Here is a 27,480-nt window from a genome sequence, read left to right as displayed (position 1 = left end):
TATGTTAAATATGGACATAATTTACAAAATGAACACCAGGCTGTATTCAAAAAGTCTTGAAGCTAGCACATGATAGCATAAGAACATGTTTACTGAGGTAAGACATCAAGTGACAAGTAGATTGTGTTGTCATAGACTTCTGTACAAATTGTGATTTCAAGATGGAAATGCTCAACCATGGCACTGGCCATCAGTTCCACCATATAATAAACATCATATCAACACGTTAACAAAGAAAAAAAAATATTTTCACCATAGTGGGTCTTTAAACACAGTTATTATAATTCAGTGCAACGTGAATAGTAACAATAGCTTTGGTAAAAGCCTGAAGTTTACTAGTAGATATATCAACGTATAACAGCCATCAGCTGGAATCGTTACAAGAGGAACACAGTACAGAAACTAAACCTCCTTACAGAGGAGGTGTGATCTGCAGCAAAAGGTGGAAAGTTACTTAATATTACATGCTGGTCTCACCATAATGTTTGATTCCAACAATATCAATAAAAGCTCTATTCAAGTGGAAATCCTGATCACAAATGTCATATTATATATTGATTCTTGTGTGTATCAGGGCCGCTGCTGGCCCATGACACACGCACACACATAATAATTTGCCCATTTCCATTTGCGTATTTGAAATGACTGTTACTAAAACTATGGAAATTTCGAGTGCAGAAAAAACCTTAACTGGCAGGAGTGAGGGGGAAATGCATAATTTGACTCCTGACTCATTTGAGAAAAAACAAAAAGGAACTGTCATATTTTGCTAATTTGTATAACAACTAGTGATTATGTGTCTGTTGAAACAGGTTCTCTCCAGTGCAGCGCCATTCAGCCCGCTGCATGAGTGAGCTATATCCTGGCAGAAGTGGGAGATGGAGGAGAAGCAGTGGTATGGTTATTACTTTTAGCTGCGTTCCGATTTCTATTTGTTTGCAGAAGCAGGTTAGAACACATTTCCATTATGCAGGAAATTTTTCATGAAGTTGAATATTTCCTTTCACATCTAACCTTTTTCTTTTTACTGCCTCTATCTATCTCGCCAGATAAATGTTCTGCCACACAGCTGTGACATACCGTTGCGTTGGTATGTAAGCAAAGCATCATACTAGGTAGATCGGTTTATTGTCATCTTTGAGAGTTTAACACATGAAAGATAACGTCTACCAGCAATAGTCCAAAACTCATTCACTGGAAAGGGCTCTTCATGGTTGTTATATTCTTTAGTTATCACATAACTTACTTGTCACTTATACAATTAAATCAATCTGCACAATCGTACTGCCTTCAAGGAGGAACACAGCTCAGATAAATTAAAATTATTACATGAAGAAAACTCTTACGCCACTACTGTCCTGTAATAGACTTGAAAGTTCATGTAAGTGATTTGGTGAGAAACGCATACAAGGAAGATTTAAAGATACTGTGATTGTCACCCATCGAGTAGTGTTGTGGGTCTGGTTCTTCACCATTATATGTCCAGGATTATTTGTTTATGTTTCTTGTTAATATTTCTCCACCAATTATAACGGTAAGATTATTAAATTATGTTTCCCCAACAAATTAGAAAATGCAGGGTAAATGTTTGTTCCAATGTGGTTAAGGTTACTTTATGCAGAATTATCTAATAGTCTAATTGATATTCAGCCAGCGAAGTATTTAGATTAGACAAATATAGTAACTCAGCATATGAAGCACCTCTGTTGGGCTGTCAAGAAGAGCTTCAAGAATTGTAGTGGAATTATTTAACTTAGCAGGTTATGTATAAAATTTCAGTAGGTGGAATCTATACAAGTTAGGGACCAAAATATGAACATCAAAACAAAACAATTGAGGCACCGAACTTGTATTTATGTGCATTTATTAAACTACACAATAACAACTAACTATGACACAACAACAACACACATTAAGACAAACAACAACACAAAACAAACAAGGCGGTGAAATGTGAATGACATGGAAGGGAAGGAAGAGAACACAATATTACGATGCACTATTGGGAAAATAGCACATTTTAATATGGCACTCCAGGAGGAAGGAATTAGGAGACCACACCTGAAAGCAGCCGTAAATTTGATAATAGGCTAATTTGTTAACCTGTAAATTGTATCTTTGATGACGACGAGAGAGTGGAGCCTCAGAGTCATCTCAGCAAACTTGGGTGATTTTAGAGAAAGCTGACGGCACTCAAAGATGACTACAATGAATAGCAAGTAGACTTCAATAGTCAGGAGAACTCAAAATGGTGCGTTCAGGTACGGTCTTTTAAAACAGACTTTTGCATATCATTAAGAAAATGGGGTTCTGGACCAACCTCCGCTGGGAGGGCTGCAGGCCAGACGTCCCTCGCAGAGTTACATTTGCAGATAATTTCATGGTGTCTATAACTCCAAAATACTGTAATTAGGTGAACATAATTTATCCGGGTGCATTACTGACAGACAGCTGATCAGAACGATACCAAACATGACCATGTGAATGGCAGACATGGTAAAAATTCTAATGTTGATACTACATCAGGAAAAATAAAAGATTAAAGACAAGGCAGGATATAGATTGACCATGATGTTACAGAAAAGTTCAGTTGTTATGTGAAATGGATGTACATAAAAAAGAGTTAAGTCCAGAACTGTGGGATAATTGTCTTTGTTGGTTCTGATTTAAGAAAATCTGCTCTGGTTCTGTTTCACCGTTGTTAATGGCTGGTGGATCCCACAAGTGCAACAGTGTAGGAGTTAAATCTGCTGAGTATTCTTTCAAAGTTATGGTCAGTGAAATCATACCTGGTTATGTGGCAGCCTGTGGCAACAGGTTGTAAAGACAATTACGAAAGGAAACTTTGAGTATTGTAACCACCATATATCCTGGCCCTAGTGAGGACTTGAGGAGTTGATCTGTCTCATTGTATCAAACTAATTTGGTTATGACAAATTTTCATTTGCACAATTAAGATGCACTTCCTGTGCTGTCTCTCACACCAAAACCAGTAGTGAGATACAGAATCATGAAAGCAACAGTCAAAGAAATGTTGTCATGTTACTTCAGTTAAAAGGAAATGGGTCAGTTCTGTAAAGTAAGCTGATCATCTGCGTAAAGTTCAAACTAAAAGTGGCAGCATGACAAACTTATTCCAGCACTAGGACAATAGGAGCAATGTGTGGTTCTTTGAGATTCGGATGTTAGATTCTGTAACAAGTCCAAAACCAAAGATCAAAGGTGGTTAATGTTAGCTGTCTTGCTTTCCAGTAATACTAGTGGAAGCAAGTTACAGAGGCGTTACCATTTTAAAGACTTAACACCTGTTTACAGAAAGGCCGGTTTTACTAGGATGCTGAACCTGACTATCATGAACTACACATACAGTATGAATCTTGTTACTGGAGAAATGAGTGTTGTAGTTTTAATTAGGCCTGGATTGTTTAGGTAAAATGTGATTTCAAGGAAATGCTGCTTTTAATACATATTTCTTCTTCTACTATCTGTCAAGGTGTTTACTTGTATATATTTTCTACTTCATGGTCTGTCTGTGACATTTGTAATTAAATTCAAAATCCTCCTGGGTCTGACTGATGCCTGACCATGAAGAAGACTGATGTGTGGTCGTTACTCATTAGTCTTGTTTTTCTAATGCAGCTGTTATAATAAAGTCTTTGGTACTTTGTTGAAGCAGACTTTCTTTTGACCATTGATCATCTCGCTGAGCATCAGAAAAGCCCGTTTTATAAGTCATCTCCTCCTTCTCATTTGTATTTTTTCTGTAAATAATTGATATATTCATTTACAATTAGGAACAAGATCAAATAGTATGTGTACAGTGGATATGAAAATGTTTAATTCCATGTTTCCAATGCAATCAACCAAAAAACTGAGACACACAGAGGAACAAGATGAAATAAAGTGTTTTGATGCTAATGGCAACAATTAAGTAGATTGATGCTTTCTCTCAACAAAATGTGTTGTTGCAGAGGCAAATTTCAATATTATCAAACACATATGATTGTATGAGATCTTGTTTTAATCAGGGAAACAAACAGAGAAAAAAGCAGAGAGATTAAACCAGCAAGAACCTTGAAACTGCACAGATGTAAGTGTTTTCAATGCCTTTTTTCAACTCGGTTTAGATGGAAAGAGGATTCAGCAGAGCCAATTACAGAAAGAGGGGAGAGTGGGTTTTGGAGGGTGAACAAATGAATCCATTTGGCTTCCATTAGTAAACCACTTTCACCCTTAACCCGCCTTCAATTTCTCTCCCCCATCATTTGGTGGTGTGCAGACAGCAAATACAGACATCCAAGGCCAGAATCAAAATGAAATCCCTTTTTCACTGGGAAAAAGGCAGAGAGAAGTGTGGAACAAAGCAAACTGATGTACCCAAAGAATCATTCACTATGCTCATGTTTAATGGTTCTCCATATCTTTTTATGTGTCTCTTCCTTGACAAAATGCAAAGAGCTGACACATTACATATTCAACGGGTGGATGAAAGCTTCATGTTTCAGCTAATAGAGGTGTCTGACCTGGCAAGCCTCCTGTGATTTATGTTTTCTGAAACATATTGTCTTTATCCGTGTAACTGTGAATTACAAGGAGATGTTGAGGGCAGAGGGCAAGGCTGTGCGTTGAAAGCATGTTTGGTTCTCTCGCCCTTAAAGCTAAGCAATAGTGAATTTCTTCTTCACTGTCTCCTGAAACTGAATATTTTAAGTGATGTGCACTACCTTACTCAACATGTCAGAATCAAATGCAATCAACTCTGATTGTTCTCTGATTGCAAAAATGTGATTGGAACACAATCTGCATTGTAATGTGTAGGATCAACTAGCCATGATTAGATTCAAAGCAAAGAAAGAGCAGAGACACCAAAGCACCCCACCAGATGTGGAACCGTAAAGTAAGACACCTTCTAGATCTGGCAGGGTGGTGTGAAGATGTTATCAAGAAAAGGCCATGAAAAAGCAGACAAACAGATTCCACAACACACACCTCCACACATGCAGGATGTATACTGGACCTAGTTTTAGGATTCAAAGTAACAAAGTAACTTTCAGTCACTGAAATGTGGTGCAACTTTCTCAAATTATGTTTTATCACAAAGATATATTTTACAGATTAAATTATCCCTATTTAACCATCACATTAGCAGCTTCTTTCAGGTGTGGTCTATTTATGCCTTCATTTCAGAACATCATATTACAACATAATATTAACCCCAAATATTGTGTGTAATATTGTGTTCTCTTCCTTCCCCTTTTCCTCACTCAAACTCAACTCATTGTTTTGCACTGTTTGTCTTGATGTGTGTTACTGTTGCGTCATAGTTGTCACAGTATTGTGTTGGCTATTTAATAAATGTACATAAATATAAGTTGAGTAACTCCACTGTTTTGTTGTTCACATTTCAGTCTGTAACGTGTATAGATTCCAGCTACCGAGCTTTTATAAATAATCTTCAGCTTAAATAATTTCCCTACAATTCTTGAAGCTCTTCTTTACAGTGCAACCAGAGCTGCTTCGTATGCTGCATTATTATGTTAATCTGATGTAAGTATTTCACTGGTCGAATATCATTTAGACTGTGTAATAATTCTGCACAAGTATTCAAAACCCATTTCACTGAAACATTCATGATACATTTTACATATTGGTGAAGAAACATTTACCCTAAAAATGACTTGAAAATAGATTTTATTTTCCATTTGCGTAACACAGGAAAACACAGTAAAGGTGCATAATGTGACATTAGTCAGGATTATTGTGATGCTCTGTGTTCTAAGACTGGAGGCTTATGCTCATACAGTCCTACTGACAAACTGTGAACTCCTGAGGCAGGACAGAGCACATATTAATGGACAACATGTCATCAAGGTTACAATAGTAAAGAAGCATTTGGGGATGGGGAACAAATCATCATCATTGAAAAACTGATTGAAATCAGGAAACTAGCAATAATCCCCCATTTTGAAATTCAAAGTTTGTTATTCCCTTTGCTTCCATAATATTTAGTTTCAGTGTGTCAGGGCGTAGGTGGTGAACCCAAAGCGAGAGCACACAGAGCAGGCAGAGACAGGTGGAATTATCCATCCATCCATGCATTATCTATACACCGGGGGGGTGTTCAGGTAACCGGCCAGGTTGGAGAGAGCGGTCGGGGTCCAGAACTTCTTCAGGAGGAAAGTCCAGATACACCGGCGGACGGCCGGTATAACAGGCCAAACCAAGCCCCCGACCAAAATATACCTGGGTATAAACTGGCCTAGGCCAAACTATACCCCGTGGTATATTCTGGCCTAGGCCCATTTATACCCCAGGGTATACTTTGGCTTAGGCCACTTTATACCCCTCCAGGCCAAAGTATACCCCGGGTATACTCTGGCCGAGGCCAACTTACACCCCTCGAGGCCAGTTTATACCAGTTGATACGTAAAGATTAAGCATGTTAAACTCTTAATTTTTAAGTTATTTAGTCTTGTTTTTGTTTTGTTTTTTACACAAAGAGGTATGCTCAGCTAGCAAATCATTATGAAAGAACATAACTAGAATGGTCTTAAGCAAATTACAATGAAAAAAGCTCAAATCAAAGGAACAACTGAATCAAAAACCAAGAAAAATTTAAGCAAAACATTATGAAAGAACATCCACATTGGCTGATATTGCTTTCAATTGTTTCTGTATAACAGATTTCAGTATTTCTTTGTATTGTCTTTGATTTGTGCTTAAACTAAGATTGACTTGATCTGTATGTAACAGGCTGGATTAAACCCTCGGACAAAGTATACTTTAGCTTAGCCCAGTTTATACCCCGGGGGCTGTTATAGCCTGACTGAGAATATACCCTTCCAGGCTAAAATACATCCCATGTATTATGAGATTACATCAATCAAATGAATTTTATCTTAATTTAAGCACAAATCAATGAAAATAAATCAAACATTTTAGGCAAAATAGGGCTGCACAGTAGCCCAGTGGTTAGCACTGTTGCCTTGCAGCTAAAAGATCCCAGGTTTGCGTCCCAGCCTGGGCCTGGGATCTTTCTGTATGGAGTTTGCATGTTCTCCCTGTGCATGCGTGGGTTTTCTCCGGGTTCTCCAGCTTCCTCCCACAGTCCAGAAACATGCTGAGGTTAATTGATTACTCTAAATTGTCTGTAGGTGTGAATGCGAGTGTGATTGTTTGTCTTTATGTGTAGCCCTGTGATAGACTGGTACCTGTCCAGGTGTTCTCTACCTTCACCCTAAGTCAGCTGGGATGGACTCCATTCCCACCACGACCCTAATGAGGATTAAGCAGTGTATAGCTAATGGATGGATGTATTTTAGGAAAAATATACTATGAGACATTATAGTGATGCAATAAGATAGATAAGTCCTTTATTTCTCCCCACGCCAGGGGAAATTCACATTGTTACAGCAGCTTATGTAGCAATAGACGTAGTAATAGAAACAAAATAATAATAGAACAGTAGTAATAATATTTACAATATGTACAGGGATGAGAAATGAGAATGAAATAGTGCAGTAGTGACACACTGTAAGACAATGCAATATAAAGTGGCTTAAAAAAAATAAGTTTAAAAAGTGCAAAGATGTAGCAGTGCAAGAATGTCTGTGCAAATTTTATGGTTTGGGGTGATATAATATGAGTCCAGTTTATGTTAACATCAGCCAGTGATGCTGATGTTATAAAGTCTTATAGCAGATGGGATGAAGGACCTGCGATAGCGCTCCTTCTTGCAGGGTGGATGTCTCAGTCTGCTGCTGAAGGAGCTCCTTAAAGACCCCTTTGTGCTTTATTGATAAAGCACAAATCAAGCCTTAATTTAAGCATAATACAAAGATAGTATAAATAAATATTGTATTGAAATCAGTTATAACAACAATTGTCAATGCTTATCTTCTTTGATAATGTTTTGCTTACAGCATTATTTTATCTTAGTTTGCAATTTAGATTTTCCTTTGGTTCATGCTATTTTCATTGTAGTTAGCTCAAGGACATTCTAGTTATGTTCTTTCATAATGATTTGCTAGCTGAGCATATGTCTTTGTGTAAAAAAAAAAAAAAAGACTTAACAACTAAGAGTTTAACATGCTTAATCTTTATGTGTCAACAGGTATAAACTGGCCTCAAGGGGTATAAGCTGGCCTTGGCCAGAGTATACCCCGGGGCATACTTTGGCCAAGAGGGGTATGAACTGGCCTAGGCTAAAGTATCCACCAGGTATACTTTGGCCGGGGGGGTTAATCTGGCCTGTTACACTGGGTCAGACAGAGCAGACAGGGGGTCCAGATCCTCTATCAGGAGGAAGGTCCAGGTTATCAGGCGGACGGCCAGGTTTGACGGAGTTGGGGCAGAACCTGACAGTGTGGTCAGCGGAAAGCAAAGCTGATGCTACGATCTGGCAGGGATTTGAGCTATGAGCCAGATTTTATGGAGCTGGTGATGAGGTAGGTGTGCTGATCTGCAGCTGTCTGGAGTTCCTGATGATTCAAGTGTTTGATCAATAACAGCGCCCGGAGAGTGGCGCAGACAGGAGAGAGAGCAGAGTGGTGAGGGGAAAGAGAGGGAGAACAGAAAGAGGGAGAGCAAAAGAATGAGGGGAAGAGGGAGGTAAAAGGAGGTCAGGTGGGGGCAGATGCAGAGACCGAGGAGGGGCCCCTGAAACATTGGTACTCTCGGTGACTGTAGCAAAATACTATCAAATGAAAGACGGGAAAACCGTCAAAGTAAAGCTAAGTAAACAAAACTGTTTCTTGCATGTTTATATTCAAGTGAAGCTCCTCGCGTGTACAGTAATTACAGTTTATCAAAACTGCCAAAGTAAAGGAGGATATCAGGTGATATAAATCGAGAGTATGTATATAGAGAGAAGGATGGAGTGAATTGACAGATCAACAAATCAGATATCTACAGTGGTGGAAAAAAGTTTTCAGATGCCCCATGCATTTATGAAATATTGCATTAAGAATCACTCTTAGGTCTCCAAGCGCAATTTATTTTACTACAGTCACAGCCAAAATATGAAACAAATCCTAAAAAAGCAATTAAAAACTGAAAATTAATTGGTTCCATAAAAATAGACAAGAAATTTTGAGTATTGAGTCATTTCGGTACCAGTGATCCACTAATGAAGGTCATCCGTTTTACTAGCAGATACAATTTTTATTGCCATGCTTCCTGTCTACATAAAGCAAGCTCATTTGAAAGCTCTTCAGAGACAAAAATGGCTAAAACAAGGAACTAAAGCAGGAAACACGCCTGAAGATACAGATTCTCAGCCAGGAAGGGTACAGCTGCTGCCAGATAGCCAGGAAGGATGCAGTCTTTCAACAGTTGGATACACAAACCAACAGCTTGGTAGAGAAACCAAGATCTGGGTATCCAAGGGTTTCTTCAGCAAGAAATGATTGCATCCTGATCTGCATGTGCAGGGAAAACTGCCAAATGACAGCACAGGAGTTCCAGCGAGACCAATATATCTGTGATTGCACTATCAGTCCGGCTGTAATTGCAACCACGACGACATTTGTCCAACTGCCTTAGCAAAGTACTGACATTAAGTCAAACCATGCCCCAATCCTAACTGAGCTGTTTTTAAACCAAACCTACCCTTTGGTGTTTGATCTAATAAAATGGCTTGTGGCATACTTTTCTACAGTGATGTTTAACAGCTACTGTGTGGCTGCTGGTATCATATGTGTCAGAGGGTTGAAGGACTCTCTGCAATGTAACCAGACCAACAACTCAGTAAATGTATTAACAAATATAAAATAGACTATGCCTTATCTCAGGTTTGAAAGTACGAACAGAATCATCGGACTTTTGATCCCTGCTGCACCTTACAGAGAGGACTGAATCCTAAACATTTCCAGTCCTCCTGCTGAGCCAACCTCTGTACATCAGACTGTTAAATCTCTTATATGCTGTTGCCTAGGACTCCACTAATGCATTTAGTGTCTTAGTCCTAATCAAAAGTTAACATCAAGGTCTCACCACACTGTGCTGCCATGGATATTCACCGCTTTATCTCAACTGTTCACATCATTACAAATAACATTCAAAGCTGATTAAAGGACAAATGTCAGGAATGCCTGGCTGTCTAATTAAAGGGCATTGTAATCAGATTGACTTCATTTGTACAATGAAACCTACTTAACTGACTATGCAAGCACATTAGTGTCACAGCTGACCACCAGTGCAGACAGTGCTGTGGCGAAGCTGCTGATATTAACATCACAAACCTGCACTTGCACAATAGTTTGTCTTAATTCATGACCATGTAAATATCAAGTCAATGGCAAAATAACAAGGATTCAGTGCTCTGGCTCCAGCATTTGCAGTGTTGTAGGTGTAAACATTGTGTTAATGCGGTTAAGAAAATCTCTACTAATGAAATTCTTTTAGGCTGTGACAATCTTGTTAAAAGACTATAGAGGAAACACATTTTTACTGCAAGGTTTTACAGACTCCAGACTAAAGTCTCCCTGGCTTTTATCCCAAAATAAATAGAAGACCAGAGTCACACCAAACCATCCATCCATCCATTATCTATACACCGCTTAATCCTCACTAGGGTCGCGGAGGGGGCTGGAGCCTATCCCAGCTGACTCGGGCGAAGGCAGGGGACACCCTAGACAGGTCGCCAGTCTGTCGCAGAGCTACATACAAAGACAAACAATCACTCTCACATTCACACCTACGGGCAATTTAGAATAATCAATTAACCTCAGCATATTTTTGGACTGTGGGAGGAAGCCGGAGTACCCGGAGAGAACCCACGCATGAACAGGGAGAACATGCAAACTCCATGCAGAAAGATCCCGGGAAAGCCGGGACGCGAACCAGGGACCTTCTTGCTGCAAGGCGAAAGTGCTAACCACTACGCCACTGTGCAGCCCCACACCAAACCAACACATCCTTAACATTTCAGAGCTCTTATACTACAGAGATTTTTTCCCTCTTGCTGCTCCACTGTCTCTGGGATCGCAGGTTGATCAGGTTTTCCTCCCGTCACCTTTCATATTACTCAAACCAAGAACAGGTCACATTAACTGCTGAGAAAAAAACAACTCACAGGAATAAGAAGGGTGGAAAGCCCAGCAGGAACGTCAACAGGCTGCTCCTGATGGACGACAGAGCGAGCCTCCATGCAAACAGCATGGATTTGCATGGCTTTTGTGTGTCAGTACACACACACACCTGTCCACCCACACACACATGCTTGATTTTGTTTTTGTTTTTTCAAAAAAAGATTGAGAGAGACATTTCATCCCTCTACTCACACACGTGCACACTGGAATTAGCTTTCCCCCATGTTCCTCCCGTTGTGGTAACAAACAGTTGGCAGCGATTATGCCTCATCATGTTTGACTGAGTGAGTCTCATTCATATGGAGCAGAATGTACAGCATCTTAAGGGCCTCTGGAAACCTAGTAATCAGCCATCAACTGTGATCAAGGGAAAACTCCCAGCGCTATGAATACTGATGAATATATATTAAGTCAAAGACAGTTTATTCTTAGGGGCAACAACAGATGAAGAATGACACATCATTATCAAAAATGCCTCATCAGAGTCACTGATACTCACTGCATCACACCAGCAGCTTTGATCCACTCTTAAGTTCCCTTTGGGACACTTTGAACTGATGGTATCACTAGATGAAAAGTCAAGGCGATTCTCAAAGTGATCACAATTCACCCTGGATTCATTTCTCCCAAAGAACTACAAAGGAGTGTCATATCTTGGATGAGTGCACTAGAAAAAACAATGTGAAAATGTGAAAACCAACAACCACTGCTACAGGTTAATACCCAGAGCAGCTCAGGTCCTGGCTGAGTTAAACACTCTATTCTTTATGTTGCTGATGATCAACAATTAAAACTGATAGTATGTGAAGCTCCTGTCCAACAACAAAATCATCTCCACTAAATATAGCTTTAACACAGAGGGATAAACACCATCATTGAAGTACTTTCCAGTAGAAAACATAACCAATGTTCACCTGACCCACATTAATCCCTGAACTCTTTAATACAACCCACAGGATTAGCAGGCAACTGTGTGAGATTCGACTAGTTGCATCCGTAAACCTATTAAACACGTCCTTGCATAGCCAATCAATGTGATGTAATGAGAGAGGTGACATTTCTAGACTAGACAATAGACACTGGGTCCATGAGCAGTGATCAATCTGACTGGACAGAAATACACCCTGGGACAATCCCAAACAAATCCAGGGCCACTCTCTCCGACGTTGGCTGCCCTGGGCAATAATAAGCCCAGGATTATACAGGATAGAAGAGTGCAAACTGGCAAGTTGGATGAGCCAATTACTTCTCTTCTACTCACACGGACAATGAGCCTGTTCCTTCCAGCATGGTTGACCTTCCTGGAATCCTAGAAATGTCGCCTGACAAGGGTCCCTCTAACCCCCACCACCAGACAGTTCAGCAGATCTGTGTTGTGGAGGACTCACTGTATTTTCAGGTGGGGCGGGCGTTCACTGAGGCTCCACCTACTATCCCTGTGACATCGTTCAGGCTGGCCCGCGGCTGAACCTGCTACTAGCTGGTCATCTATTTTTAGGAGCAGATAGCGCTGGGGTGAAGGGTTAGAAAGAGAATATATAGAATATATAATAATATAGAATAATATATAGAATAGAAACACAATGCAACTCATCTCTCATCAACTCGCAAAATTTCCTCAAAATAATGATGATACAAATCTGTGATGATGTGAACCAGCAGAGGATTAATCTGTTGCTGCGGAAAATGAGAAGCCATCTATCTTTCCCCTTGGGAGTGATGCTCTAAATCCCTCAGAGAGGCAGAATATCCCAGTGATCTTGATCCCTCCTCATCGCTGTTAGAAACCTGTGGTAAGAGCAGGCAGGCTGCCAGGTTAGTCCTGATGTACAGAGGCTGTTGCTTACTGCAGCTTACCAGCATCTAACTGACTGATTCAGTCTCCAGCGAACTGTGAGCTGTAGTCAGAAAACAAGTCCAGCTTTCTGTATTCATTACAGGCTTAGCAATAAAAATGCACAGGAGCAAGTGCTAAAAAACAATAATAAGCAAATATGGTACATTTTTAAGGTCTTATGGAGCTAAGATCCATATGTAGATCAGCATGCCAGCTGACAAATGAAATGCCAAAACATTATGAGCCACATAATTTACTGTTGGTCCTTCATGTGCTGCAAAAATTTCTACAAGCCGAGGCATGGACTATGAAGACCTCTGAAGATGTCCTGTGAGTTGCCGCAGATCAGACTTGTTAGAGTGCATAACACCCTGCTGCAGGATCACGGTGTGTCCCTGCTTCACTGTCAGCAGGTAGGAGATGGTTTGCAGACTCTGAGCAGTTGTGCGCTTGTTAAAAGATGATCAGTGTTATTCATGTGATCTGTGTGTGGGTCGTAATGTTTAGGCTCATCAGTCTATAGATTAGGGTTAAGCGATAAGTGACAATTGTTCAATCAGCCGCCATCAGTCCAATGACCAGCAATTGCCAAAATATTCTCTGAGAAGTCTGACACTATTTTAAAAATCATACGGTGGCATTAGATCAGTCTTTTGCACACAGTGATGCATTTGTCGCAGCCCATCATAACATCAATATTGACTGTCTTGTAAAAATGGGTGAAGTCTTATTTCTTTGTGGAGCTGCACCCTTGAACCAAATCAAGAATGAGAAGAATTAATGTTGTACAATCAATCCAGATTACGTTTCCAGGTCTGCAGCTCCTAACCACAGCAGGGAGACCTCTGGTTTAAAATGCTAAATGTCTTTAATGTAGTCTGACTCTTAGCTGCTACCTATTCTTTAGTGTCCGTACCAACTCTGCAGTGAAGAAGAGAGCAAAGAGATGCCGTTATCATGCAGGATGAAGCAGCCTTTATCTCCTTTTCTTAAGCAGTGAACACGGCACACTACGTTTAAGAGTTATACAGAAAGACCATTTAATTAGCACAATAACATGACAAATATAAAAGCAACCAGAGATAGACTCAGCTCATCATAAATCATTTGAAGTTTCCTTAACTTCGAAACAGTAGTGCTCCTGCTACCTTCAAAATAAGAGTTAACTGAACTTAGGTTGAAAAATGACTTTAAGTGAACAAACCCAACCAACTTGAAACATGAAAATGAATCAACTGTGTCGTTTATATTTTCTGATTAAGGAGCCACTTCTTTAGTTGACTTGAAGAACTATCTGCTCCATTAAAAGTGTTTGTTTTAAATGATGTCCACAGGAGAAGGGACTGAAAACATTGTTAGCACCCTTTTCAGTATCATGTAATGAAACAACCAAGATTTAATACATCTTAAATTATACACAGTTTTAATTCTCTAACAATGCATGGTGGGAAGTCTGCTAGCATTCTAGCTTTGTTTCTTTAAAAACTTGACTTAATGAGTTGATTAAACTCTCAGCCGCAGATTAACTGAACTCATTTCTTTATTCCAAGGATCACAAATCAAATAATGAATGTCTGTAAGTCCAAAAAGTAAACTGCAAATAAATATTTGACATTTCAGGTTGAATTACATTGAAATGAATCAAACTTTCATATAAACAAGTTAACTAAATTCCTGTTTGATGTTTTACAGTGCAATAGCAGACATATTCATCCAGTCGCCCACCCCTAGCATATACAGCATACATTTCATTCTATTTTCTAATATTTTTCAGCACTGTGTAGTTTGTTTTACAGATTCTTTTCATGTTTACTGCTTTGTTATGCAATATCTGACCATATTTACAGTGGTATGGCATCTAAAAGCATAACCATACACATACAGTAAATAGCAAAAGAACAGAGGCAAGACACAAAGTAAACACATTTACTGATTTGCACTGGAGATTCTGTTTCACTGCAAAAAGCCATAAAATAACAATTTCCCTCCAGCTGGTTGAACAACATTGGGAAATTAGTTTTACCAGTATTTTCTGCCAAAAACACTGAATTTCTGATCTGATGACAGCACTGGCTAAAATTTCAGGACATCATTGGGAAGCATATAACACACACTGGCATAGATGCATGATAACAGTAACATAGATGATACATACAAAGTACAAGCAGACATGTAAACTGATTAATAAGTTTACTGTTATGGCATGAGGCTCTGACATTAAACATACTGCATATATAGCTGGTAATAAGATGCAAACAGGGTGTAGATGCGCATATCAAGTATAGTAAGGGCAAAGCAGAGTAGACTGATGGAAATGGGCAGCTGGTAGCAGTGGGCTGCAGGAAGGTCAGCAGCAGCATCCCACAGTGGACATGATGGAGACTAAGCCAGTTGGAGGGACCGCAACCACAAATCAGAAGCATCCAGTTCTGGGACGAGGGACACTCGGAGAAAGGACACAGGGGAATCTATGCATGTTCCTGTTATTGGTTTGTCATCCTGTTACTTTTGTTATTCTCAGTTGTTGTCATGTTGGTGCTGATGATTTTCCTCTGTGTAGGTTTGATGTTCTGGGCAATCTATAGCGGTGCCCTAATTTAACCCAGATGTCTCACGCAGCCACAGGTGTTTTATCCTCACTGCATCTTTATACACAAAAGTGTGTTTATAGGCTAATGAGTGTGACCTGACTGTGTGAGCGTGTGAAGATTATAGTATAGGTCTCTATAATGGCGACAGGAATACTGTTCACAGTCTCTGACTGTTGATAGTGATCTAACACAATGAACACAATTAGCCATATAATTACACCTACCGGGTTACAGCCAGTTAGATTTGCTCCTGTGACTCGGTCTGGCCCTTGATGTAATTATCACTTCTCCGCCTGCTGGCTAAAGTGAGTTCCATCCTGAGTTGTCTTTCACAAAATCACTGCAAAGACAACACTCTTCTCAAGCTAATTTAAGTTCATTTGTCTGTTGCGCCATTTAAATCATCAAAACAAATGTTCATTTTTTGAGCTCTTATCTCTTTAGAACAGGTTCCTAAATGTGCATTTGGCGGTTTAAATAAAAACAAACAAAGCTGCAAACACTCTTAGAAATAAATTCAGATGTGTGATTGTGTTTTTTGTCTGGGGAAAGGTCACAGGCTGAGGATGATGCAGGCTTCACCATGAGCAGCTGCTATCACAGAGTGTTTAGCCCAGCAGCCCTTTGATGACTCATCTTAATAATGTTATTCCTCAAATACAGACATCATTATTACTCCGCCAAGGAGGCGGAGTTATGTGACGACCGGTGTTGGTTTGTCTGTCTGACTATCTGTCTGTTAGCAACATTACTCAAAAACGGATTTGGATGAAATTTTCAGGGAAGGTCATAAATGACACAAGGACTAAGTAAATTAGATTTTGGCAGTGATGCAGCTTATAGTCTGGATCCATAGATTTGTTAAAGATTTCTGTATCATTGCAAGATAGTGGCACAGCGTCACTGTAACTATGACAATAAGTGAACACGTCAGCTGCCTGCTGAAGATCACATGACTGTGATCCTACTCCAAATGGAATGTTGTGGACTTATAAGTTGGAAATGATACAAGGAACAATTGATTAAATTGTGGGAATGTTTCCGAGTCCCATCAATTGCTACCGCCCGTTACATATTTAGGTCACGCGATTCGTTATCCGTACATAGCGTACACATGCATAAAACATGCCTGTGCTTAAGGTCATTTTGTTTGTGGGTAAATCTGTATTAAATGGCCACATTCTATAGTGCCATGATTTCGTCCACAACTTTTTTGAACATTTCATCCTTCGGAAATGATACAATGACTGAGCAGCCTTGGCGGAGTACTGCGCTCTCTGAATGCTTTTCTTGTTTATATTATTTACAGCTCATCCGATTACAAATCCTCATTTACATTTCTTACTATGAAGACATGCTTATTTGGAGCTGTGTGTGACACTGACAGATAGCACAAATTTTTCAGTATGATAAAAGTGGAAAAAGTCAAAGGTCTTTGCAACAATTAGCAAGACAAATATTCTACAACATTTTTATATAATTAAAAACTTAACAGATTTTTCAAGCAAGCGTGCAAAAGGGTTGTTGTTTACGTGTCTTACATCACTATTAATGGAATATCTTCGGATTTCTGACCAAATGTTGGACAAAACAAGTCATTACCTGTTATCATCTTTGAATCAAAATAAAAGAAATGGATTTTTTTTTATTATTTTCTTACAGTTTATACAGGGTGTCCCGAAAGTCTGGACACATACGCAAAAAGACATATTTTCAAAAAATGAAATTTTTAACATTTTATTCAATATATCAATTTTTTAATATATTGAATTGAACCCTTTAAATCACACGGGAGTGGCGACGCTCCCATTTTACGAGTGCTCTTTAAATTATTGTAACTCCTGAACTATTTGCGCTACAGAGAAAATTCAAACGGTTCCTCAAAGAAGAGAAGATGCACTTTATGGGGTATTACAGTATGTCAAAGGAACCACGTGCAACGACGTCCATCACAAAATCTCACAGGAGCGGCACCGCTCCCGTTTTACAAGTATTATAAAATTAAAATTCTTGTAAATATTTATTATAGTTCATATTTTAAATTTTTGTTGTCAAATATTTTGTTCATGTTCAACATCCATTTCCTAATTTAGTAAAATCCTGAAAAATCCAAATCAGTTTTTTGTTTTTTTCCACTTTAAACTATTGTTACATTGTCGAAACACATAGTTTATGTCAGATATTGCCAGATATTGAAAGCTTAGGTTGTTCTGAAAAAAGGGGTAAAAGCAATCACTCATAGTATGATTTCTGATTCTTTTACGGCCCAAATAAAAAAATCCAGGGGGCCTGTATGACCCTTGGGTGTTAAAGGATTAATATATATTTGATAATTAATCAAATATATATTTAATATTATAGCCAAATTTAATCTGTGAAGGCAAAAAAATTATAGTTCAAGAGATTTCCTATGTGTCCAGACTTTAGGGACACCCTGTACACCAAATGACTGATTATTTGAAAAGTGAACGAACAAATTAATAAAGGATTTTTTTCAACAATTAATTTTTATGTTTTGTTTTGTTGTAAACAGTCTGAACATTCGTGTTATTAGCTAACAATTATTGTCTCTCCAGGCTACTGCAGAAAACATGAAGTCACTACAACTAAGCTTCCTTATATTACCAAGAGTAAATAAAAAGACTGTGAAGTAGCACACAACACTGAATGTCTCCTTTTTTTTCCAAAGATGTACTGTTGCAAGCACAATTAGTGACTAATGTAATCCTCAGCTCTGTCCTGCCAGTTCTGATTTTCTTCCTACAGCACAAGGGCCAGTTTTTTTCTTGAGAAATACAAGAATTTCAGCGCTCTGAACTGTGAGCCTCTTTCTGCCTTCATCATAAATGTTAGTGCCAGCATTGAAGAGTCTCTTATTCTCCACCCTGGTGTAAGCTACAAAGAGAAATTTTGATGCAGGAGCCCGGAGAGGAGAGCCGAGGTTGGTCGATTCTCCAGAACTGGAATGGATGTGAGGAACAGTTTGCTCACTAAAATAGGCTTCTTTCTCAAAAGGAGAGCACTGGTGTCAGCTGGCCCTGGGTCAGATTCTGCCTTTCACTCCTCCAGGATTTCATCAAAAAGACTACCAGCTCTGCTCTTTTATGCAATTCCATCATCCACACAGAGGGATATTTATATGGGGGGCTACTGCAAGAGCACCTGAGCCAAAATTGTAAAGCATGTCCTATAGAAAAGCTGAAGAGGGGGAACTGTGAGCAGAAACCTTAGCAGAGGTTTAAGCTCCTTCGCTTTAGCTGGCAGAACTCTCTAAAATCATAAGCCTGTCTTTGGAGCCATGAGAACCGATTCCTCCTGTAACAATGCTGTCACTGCTACGAGGTAAAAGATAACCTGCCGGAACCTCCACCATCACTGCACACACAATTTAAAGCAGTAGCAGGTGAAAAAAATGTTTGATGTGTTAAAGCACAAGGGGTTCTGAAGATATACCAACAATTGATGTGTTCAATATGTTCATCCTTCATGTCTACTGAGAAGTACCAATTCAACTCTTTCTTCTTTTGACAAAGCCATATTTAATCTGTGGAGGCAAAAAATTATAGTAAATGAGATTTCCTATGTGTCCAGACTTTAGAGACACCCTGTACAGTACACATATTCATGACCTCCAATGGATGAATCCTAATCAATCTTCAGCAGGTTTATAATTATGGTTTAGAGTACAATAGCTCATCAATTATTGCATCGAGATGGGTTGTATTAAATTGGTTGATCTCTTTTCACCTACCATGTTTAGCTTAGAGTTCATTTATTCCACTAGATGTATCAGCATAGTATATCTTCAGAACCCCTTGTGCTTTCTCTCATCAAAAAGTTTTACTTTACCCTGTATATTTCAGTCTGCATCCAACATAATAGACCACTATCCCTACAGTCAGACTGCGTGACTAATAATGACCAGCTGCACAAAGTGCAGTATTCCAGAATGCAGCAACTGCAAATCAGTTAATTGCAATCGCAGTACCAATTCAGTAAGAATCTGCCCATTAAGAATAAATCCACTCAGTAGAGATAGCCTCAATGCCTGCTGATTTTATCCCTGCAAACTACTTCAGCTACATGGAACAAATCCATTTTTATTTACACAGGAGCCAGAATGTGCCAAACACCCCCTGTTCTATGCAGCACACAACTACCTTAATAGAAAAACTATCCACACAAACAAGCCCTCCCATGCATCACTTGAATCACATGTAAACAAAGAAAATACCATCTGTTAATGCACAGCTCATTACTACCGTATGTATCACAGAGCTGTCACGTGGGTTGGGTGGCAAACTGCAGAAGCCTCTGTGAGCATGTGGGCACTCACTTGAAACCAAGGAGATATGCATTTACTATGTTTAAATATGCATCATATAAGCTTAGATCAATAGCTTTCTGCACGTTGTCAGTGCTTCTAGAAGGAACTGAAATGTGTTGGAGTGTAGCTAACCTAGAGGGGAGGGAGGGCTTCAGCTATCTGTAGTAAAACCCAAAGGAGTTCACTGTGACAAGTCGTCACTGAGGAGAAGCTGGTGTCAGAGTTTGTGGGAGAGTTTTGGACAGCACACAGACAAGCCTTTCTAGAGGATGGACACAAAGTCAACCAGTCATCAATTATTTCAGTTAGCCATATGGAAATAACAGCAGAGTTTTGGGGACATGCAGTGGAATAACATCTGGAGCTCAAAGGACATGAATAGAAATAAATTTAAATAGATTCATCTTTCTATGGATGGCTATGTATTCTGTGCCACTTTCGCTGGCAATTTTTTAACTTGACAATGCTGTTCATGTAGTCTTTTAACAAGCACTGTTATGTTGAACTATCCACACAAAAGCATTGTTTACAGCTAAAGGAGGATAGAGCCAGTTTAACCTCTCAGATATCTAAGGCTGGTCCAAGAACTGGATAAAACAGCAGAAAAATATTAATCAACTTCATACAATTCAGACATGTTCTTTCAATAATGTGCCCTCATCAGGCAAATGAACTAGTATAGGTTCCCAGTGGGCATCTCGTGCATGCTGGTGTCTCTCATCCACAGACTAATGAGAGCAAGGTAGAAGTGCAAATGGGGTGGAGAGCCAGCGAGCACTTGGATGAGGTTAACTGAGAGATCTGAGAACCCCCAGAGTCCTTACTGGTCGTGCTTTGAATAATGAAGGCTGATATGCAGATGTGGATGTACGCCTGGTACAGGATGAACTAATGAGGACCTGTAAATGTATTCAAGCACTCACTCTCTACAAACACCCAAAAACACTCGTAAGTGACACTTCAAGTTTCATAATTACGTTTTTTTTCAGTGTAGCTGACATTTAAAATTATATTTGGAATATGATGCAAAGGTGCAAGAGTAGACGGTAATATTCACTTGCAGCAGGATGCCCAGCTCACTGTAACTTTGCCCTTGATGTAGAACAAAGACTATGACTCTGTACGTGCCAAAACCAGATTTTCACTCATAAGTCGCACAAGTCGACCTCATGGTGGTGGTACAAGGAAAGCCAGGCGTTCTTTTAAGGATTCATCCTCTGGAGGGCATGAATCCATCTAGGGGATGTTGTGATACTCCACAGGTTTCCATGAACATGTTGACGTGTTAGTGGTGCTAGAGGGAAAGTCAGGGCATCATCCTAGTCATTAGGATTCAACAACATTTCCATTTACCAACAAAGCAGCGCTGCCATTTCTACAGATCAGCCACAGCATTAAAACCACTGACAGGTCAAGTGAATAATGCCAATCAACTTGTTACAATATAATGTTCTGCTGGGAAACTTCGGGTCCTGGCATTCATGTGGATGTTACTTGGACACACACTACCCACATCAACATTGTTCCAGACTAAGCACACCTTTCCTCACATGGCAACAGCACTCCCCACTGCCAGCGGCCTCCCACAGCAGGACAATGTGTCCTGCCACACTGCAAAAACTGTTTACCCGACCTCCAAACTCCCGAGATCTCAATCTGATGGAGCTTCCGTAGGATGTTCTGGAACAAACCTGATCCACAGATGCTCCATATTGCAACCCACAGAACCCAAATGATTTGCTGCCAACGTCCCAGTGCCAGACACCAAGGACAATTCCAGAGGTCTGGTGTCAGTGGCCCGACAGCTCAGAGCTGTTTTGGTGGCACAAAGGGGACCTAAGCAATATTAGGTAGGTGTTTTTAATGTTCTATGTTCTAATATTCTGTGACTGCAGCCAGAAAACAATGTCAAGACAGCAAAGTGGCAAAGCTGCAAATCCCTCGATCCACCAGTCTGTCTATAGGCTCCATGTATTAGGAGGCAAATTGAAACATGTGGTCTAAATTCCCTGCCAGTCCTACAGTCCCTCCTCACCGCTCGGTGTTTCCTTGTTTCTCTCTGACTGTGGGCAATAAAAGACTGTCACAGCTCCCAAAGAGCACTGGGATCATAATGTGCTGGTAATATATGGTTGTGGTTATATGGTGGCTGGTTATAAATGTCGGGTTATGCAGTCAAATCAGATGTAACACCATATTTCTTCATTTAAAGCATGAGTGAAGAATATTTAACACCTAATTTAGCTACCGCGTTGTAATCAGGTATGTGTTTATCTGCATGCCTTACTTAAGTCTCGTTGGGATTGTCCATGTCAGCTGCATGTGTATGGGAAACTATATTTAAAAAAAAAAAAACAACAGCACTAGATTAGTCACTGATGAAACATCTTTTATTGATTTGGTAGTATTTTTAAATTAATAGGTCTTTGTACATTTGTTTTACCTTCATTCATAAACATTGAATTTAGTGTTTTGCTAAAGACTGCTTTTTATTAGGGTGTTAATTTCTTAGTTGTACAACGTGGACTCGACACAAAAGAACAGAACAAGAATCACTACTGTATATGCTGCTTCAATGAAGTGCTGTTTTATGGTCATGTGGACTAAATTTGTTGGGTGTCTCAGAGCTGAGATGTCAAGAGTTGAGGAGGGACTGGCAATGAGAACACAGATCATTTTAAGGATTCATTTGACAAATTAGGACTGCATTTGCATAAAGTTAGGTGACTTAAAGACACAGACCACCAAGACATTTCTCAATAAGCATTCTTGTATGTACTTATGTTCTTGTGAAACGTCATCACCTGCAGTCCAAGTACTGTTCAAATTCAAAGTTCTCATTAAGCCAAATACAATCCAAAGACCCAGATGTGTTTTTGCTCCACCCACTTCATCAAGAAGCATGGGGATGAGACTTGTGTCACAAGAAACAAACAATCACTGGAGAAAAATTCAAAACTGTAAGCTATCCTTTTGAAATACAATTATTGTTGTGTCACAGTATTTAGGTTTGAATATACTTGTTTGGTTTTGGTTCAGTGGTTGACTTAACAAGATAGATCCTACTTGAACATGTGCTCCAATGTTTTTGGAGATGTGGGTTCTCACTACGATGCCTCACCAGCTATGGAGAAGACAGGCAGTCTGCGCTCATAGTACCCCACCAAGAACACCATTAACTCAGCAGCTCCTTTAGAAATTTCAATGCTTATGACTCATTTTTATTTAACTTTAACATTGTACAACAGTGCTGCCTCTGTATCTTTCTCAAACAAACTGTTTTCTTGTCTTTATTCCCAACTGAACAAATTTGCTCTACTTGTAAACTAGCTATTACTATGGATGACACATATTAAGGATGTACTTTGTGATAATGCTATAATGCTGATAATGCATTATACAGAGAGGTCCTTATATTAATTAGGCTACTAGAAATGTGATGGACAAAATAACTGAAAAGCATGTAGTATACTGATGTACCTATCTGTTCTATCCAACACCTGTAATAATCTGTTTGTAGTTAATGGTAATTTCATATGTAACTAATTACATAGAGAGGAGGATAAACAATGAATTGATTTCAAATTGCTGTTTAAAACAATGCAAATTGCAAAAACTGCAGTTTAGGATATACAAGATGTGGCTATTAAATAGTGACACTAATGCTGTAGATCAATTTAATTTAAGTAAAATTAAATGTACAGGAATTGTTTCTGCTTTCCCATTAATCAGCGATGTTCACTGTGGTTCTCATTCTTTAATGGCCACACCGTCTGACAAAGAGTTTAAACTGCTGTGGCAGTGCTTTTACTAATTCATACCATCTTCTGGTACTGAACTGAAGAAGGATTTTTTTTAAATGAAATAGCAAATTCAATCACAGCATCTGTCAGAAGAATTTAAATTAGACGATTTCCCCAAATCTTCATCATTTAATTTCTCTAAATGATGAGGACTGGATATCTACCATGAAAGACTGAGGGAAGGTTTGAAATCATGTCAACAACGGTTTGATTCACATCACTTCTGTGACAAGTGACTGACACACAGCACAGTGGGTGCATCAACAGGAATCCTGCAACAATACACGAAAGAGCACAGCAGACCTTTCACTAATAATGAAATGTCCTCCAACAGCACTAACACACTCCAGCATGTACAGCTGCTGCTCTTTTCTCACAGCTGTAACACGAGAGCCTGTGAGACATCCAATAATGCTCCTTGCTATGGATACAACAGGCCTGAGCACCTCAACGCCCCACACTAGAAAACAAGTGGCACCTCACCAGTTGTTTTACATCCCTGAGAGGAAAATCTCTGTAAATATATTCATGCTGCTCTTGTGCTTATTAAGAATGACTCAGTAAGCTTGAGATCTCCAAGAAACAAAGGATCAGTGGGATTGAACTTCTCCGTGTTTTTAATATAGGCTTCCTTTGAGTACTAAAGCATCAAATCCCATCAGTGCCTCAGCACAGATGGGACACACACACGCACGCACGCACGCACGCACGCACACACACACACACACACACTAAGAGGTAGAGGTGCCACCCTTGCTGGTGATAATCACAAGGATACATCAAGCAATTACAGCTTACACGAATGTAAGGCTCTTTCAGTTTGAGTCTATCAAATATATACACATTCTGCTAATTCTATGCAGGTCTACAGACATTTAGAGATGACAATTAATGAGTGAAAACAGAAAATGATCTCAGTAAGAGAATCTGCAGAACAAAATAGAGCAGCAGATCAGAGCAGCAGGTTTCCTCACTGCTAATTCTCTCAGAGTGACACTGTGTTAGACGGCATATGGCTGAATTATGTTCAGGGCTGCATGTAAAACAGTTTAAGACATTTATTAAAGGCTTTAATGTGTTAATATGATTAAACACTCAAGGAAACACACATAAAACCCACACGAGAGTGATTTCTTCTTCCCGTCTTGTGCGAATGATTTCCCAGAGGGGCTGAGGGAGCTGGGAGCTGTTGACATGTCCTCTTTTTTAGTAGCTGGGCTACTCTATTATGGTTAGCAAAACCCATGTTAAGAGGGAAGGTTAAAGCTGTCAGCACATTCAGAAAGAGAAAAAAAATGAGCAGGGGGAACAGAAGTGATGACTTACTTAATAAGCCTTGCTTTATAGAGCAAAATGTAGCTGGAAAATGATAGAAAAACTAAAAATCTATACTAAATAAACCGCTACTAGTAATATACTGTGGACTTTTGGGCACATTGTCTGATGTTCTTCTGCTGACACACAGCACAAACCACATTGTTTTTCAGCAAGATTCAGCAAATGTGCCTCAACAGGGACCAAATGCAAGCTAGCCTCTTGCCGACAGTTTGTTCATACTGGAAAACCAGTTAATCTTCCCCTAAGTCTTCATACAAGCCGCTTCGTGCTGTTTCCCAGTCCTGTTTCTGACATTTAATACTCATATAGCTGCATACATAACATTAAATGAGCCCACAAGAGGGAGGCTGACCTGCTCAGCGACAACACTCACGGATGCATCAGCACTGCTACAACACAGCCTCCAGGCCAATTCAGCTGAACCCATTTTAAATAATGGCCTGTGGGGATTTAGGTCATCATACTGTCAACCAGAAAACTGAAACTGGTTTTCTCTGTGCACGATCTTTAGTGTCAATAATTTGCTGCGAGTCATTTATGCATTCGCTGATTGTTTTTGAAGGTGTAGCACCGGAGAAGTCAGTTCATTTTCAAGTCATCTTTCAAGTGACTTCAAAAGGATCAACTCCGCCTAGTGAATGAGGGATTAAACAACCTGTGAGCAGGAGAAAATGAGCTCCACTTGAGGCAGACATGAAATAATCAGACACAGAGGAATAATGAACAACCATGTAGAGACAAACACTTGCTTTTTGTGGCTTTTAAACAGAGACACTCTGAGGGGCCGTCAGCTGATTCAGATTGGTTCTTTGAGAGATATTATCACCAGTGTAGACAGATCATCTTTACAGCCAGGGCCCCTAAATATGTTTACAGGGGCTGCAGCAAAAAATGTCTCATCATTTTATCAAAAAATGCTAGAACATACTGAAAATGCTCATGCTTAAACTGATTCATTTGAGCAACTAAATGTCCAAAATGCAAAAGATATCCAATTTGCAACATTAAAAGGGGAAGAAAAAGCTGCAAATCCTCACATTTGATAGGCTGGAGGCAGTAACAGTTTGGCATTTTTGCTTCATAAATGACTCGAAAGATGAATCAATACTAATTAGTGTTAAATTTGAGGGTTCATTTTCGGCTGACTAATTAATGAATCTTCACTTTTATATCAGACACCTTGATACACACACACACACACACACACACACACACACACACACACACACACACACACACACACACACACACACACACACACGTGATCAAATCTGACATGTAAAAACATCTCAGGCTGCAGACTAATAGGAAATCCTCAGATTATGTTAAACCTCCTGGCTGCACAGAGTTTGTAAAGCATTAAAGTCTTTGTGTCCAATGTGTGTGCGAGCAGCTTCACCTCAGACCAGCTGTCTGACACACATCAGAGGAACACCAGTCCTGCAGCTGACTGCTTCTCATCTAACCTGCGCATCATCTCTGTTTCCACTGTGGGAGATTCGCTGAACATCAATAAAACCCAGCCAGGAAGCACGTGCAGTCACATCCCTGCATTGCACAAGAGCACATCCAGCGTTACTTCCCCATGTTGGCTCAGCACACACTGGCCCTGCGAGACAAACGCACCAGGAATCACTCGATCCGGAAAGTTTCACTCACCCGAACACGCAGCAGCAGCAGCCTCCCGGTCCGACGGTCCGCAGGGATCACGCAGGTCCCATCCAGGCGCGGTGCCAGTCTGATTGTGTCCCTGTCAGCACCAGAGGTGGAGACTCTCCTCTGTTAGGTGTGTTTCAGGATCAGCTGCTGACCGGAGCTCTGTCCCATGTTTCACACCCTGTCTTCCGGAAAACACAGACAGAACAGATCAGGCTGCAGAGTGAAGACACTCAGCGGCGGACACACACCCACACCCACGCCCACACATACCCCGCTACACACTGCTTCTGTTGCCGCTGCTGCTGCACCACTGCAACGTGCACACAGCAGCAGCAGGGTCGGGATACACTTTGACTCCGTCGCACGTCGACGGACCCTCCAACTTTTATTATTCCACAGGAGGGACTCCACGGGTCCTAACGTCCGCCCCGTTTCTGCACAACATCAGCACAGAGCCGTGACTCTTCGACAGCTGCAGGGTGCTGCTGGGGCACCACTCCTCCTTTATACTCAGTAATACAGCATTAAATATGTCCTGAATTACATGAAAGATTTAATTATCACAGGTGCCTGATGTGGCCTCTTTTCTCTGCTCCTCCATTAAGCCTGGACAGTGACTGCAGAGTAAACAGCGCCTCTAGTGGACACATTCCTGCTTCATTTCCCCAACAACAGAATGCCGATGAAGTCCTGAGTAATTAGTGGAGATAAGCAGAGTCACAGCAACAGTCTAATTACTGACCCTCCGCTGGACACTGAATAACTATGGAGCTAAATCAGGGGTAGTGTAGGTTGTCACTGAAAAAAACAAGAATTTGTCGTCATAGTTAGCATG

At 40.0% G+C, this 27,480-nt stretch overlaps 1 protein-coding gene across 6 annotated transcripts in view; it reads right to left on the bottom strand.

Moving 5' to 3' along the window:
• The window catches only part of camkk1a (calcium/calmodulin-dependent protein kinase kinase 1, alpha a), a 114,450-nt gene extending 87,228 nt beyond the window's left edge, over positions 1 to 27,222 (bottom strand). Inside the window, exons 1-2 of one of the 6 annotated variants that reach the window (XM_023264795.3) lie at positions 26,916 to 27,222; positions 26,646 to 26,827 (exon numbers count right to left, since the gene is read on the bottom strand). The gene's annotated coding sequence lies outside the window, so the exon portion shown is untranslated. Of the gene's footprint in view, positions 1 to 12,351; positions 12,461 to 26,452; positions 26,538 to 26,645 lie in introns of those variants that run through there. The other 5 variants (XM_023264794.3, XM_023264793.3, XM_023264796.3 and 2 more) reach the window with 5 other exon arrangements.
• Between the last annotated feature and the right edge of the window lie 258 nt (positions 27,223 to 27,480).

The sequence above is a fragment of the Amphiprion ocellaris genome, chromosome 14 (assembly GCF_022539595.1).
Source record: "Amphiprion ocellaris isolate individual 3 ecotype Okinawa chromosome 14, ASM2253959v1, whole genome shotgun sequence".
Taxonomy (NCBI): Eukaryota; Metazoa; Chordata; class Actinopteri; family Pomacentridae; genus Amphiprion; species Amphiprion ocellaris.
This window is presented reverse-complemented; position numbering and strand designations above follow the sequence as displayed.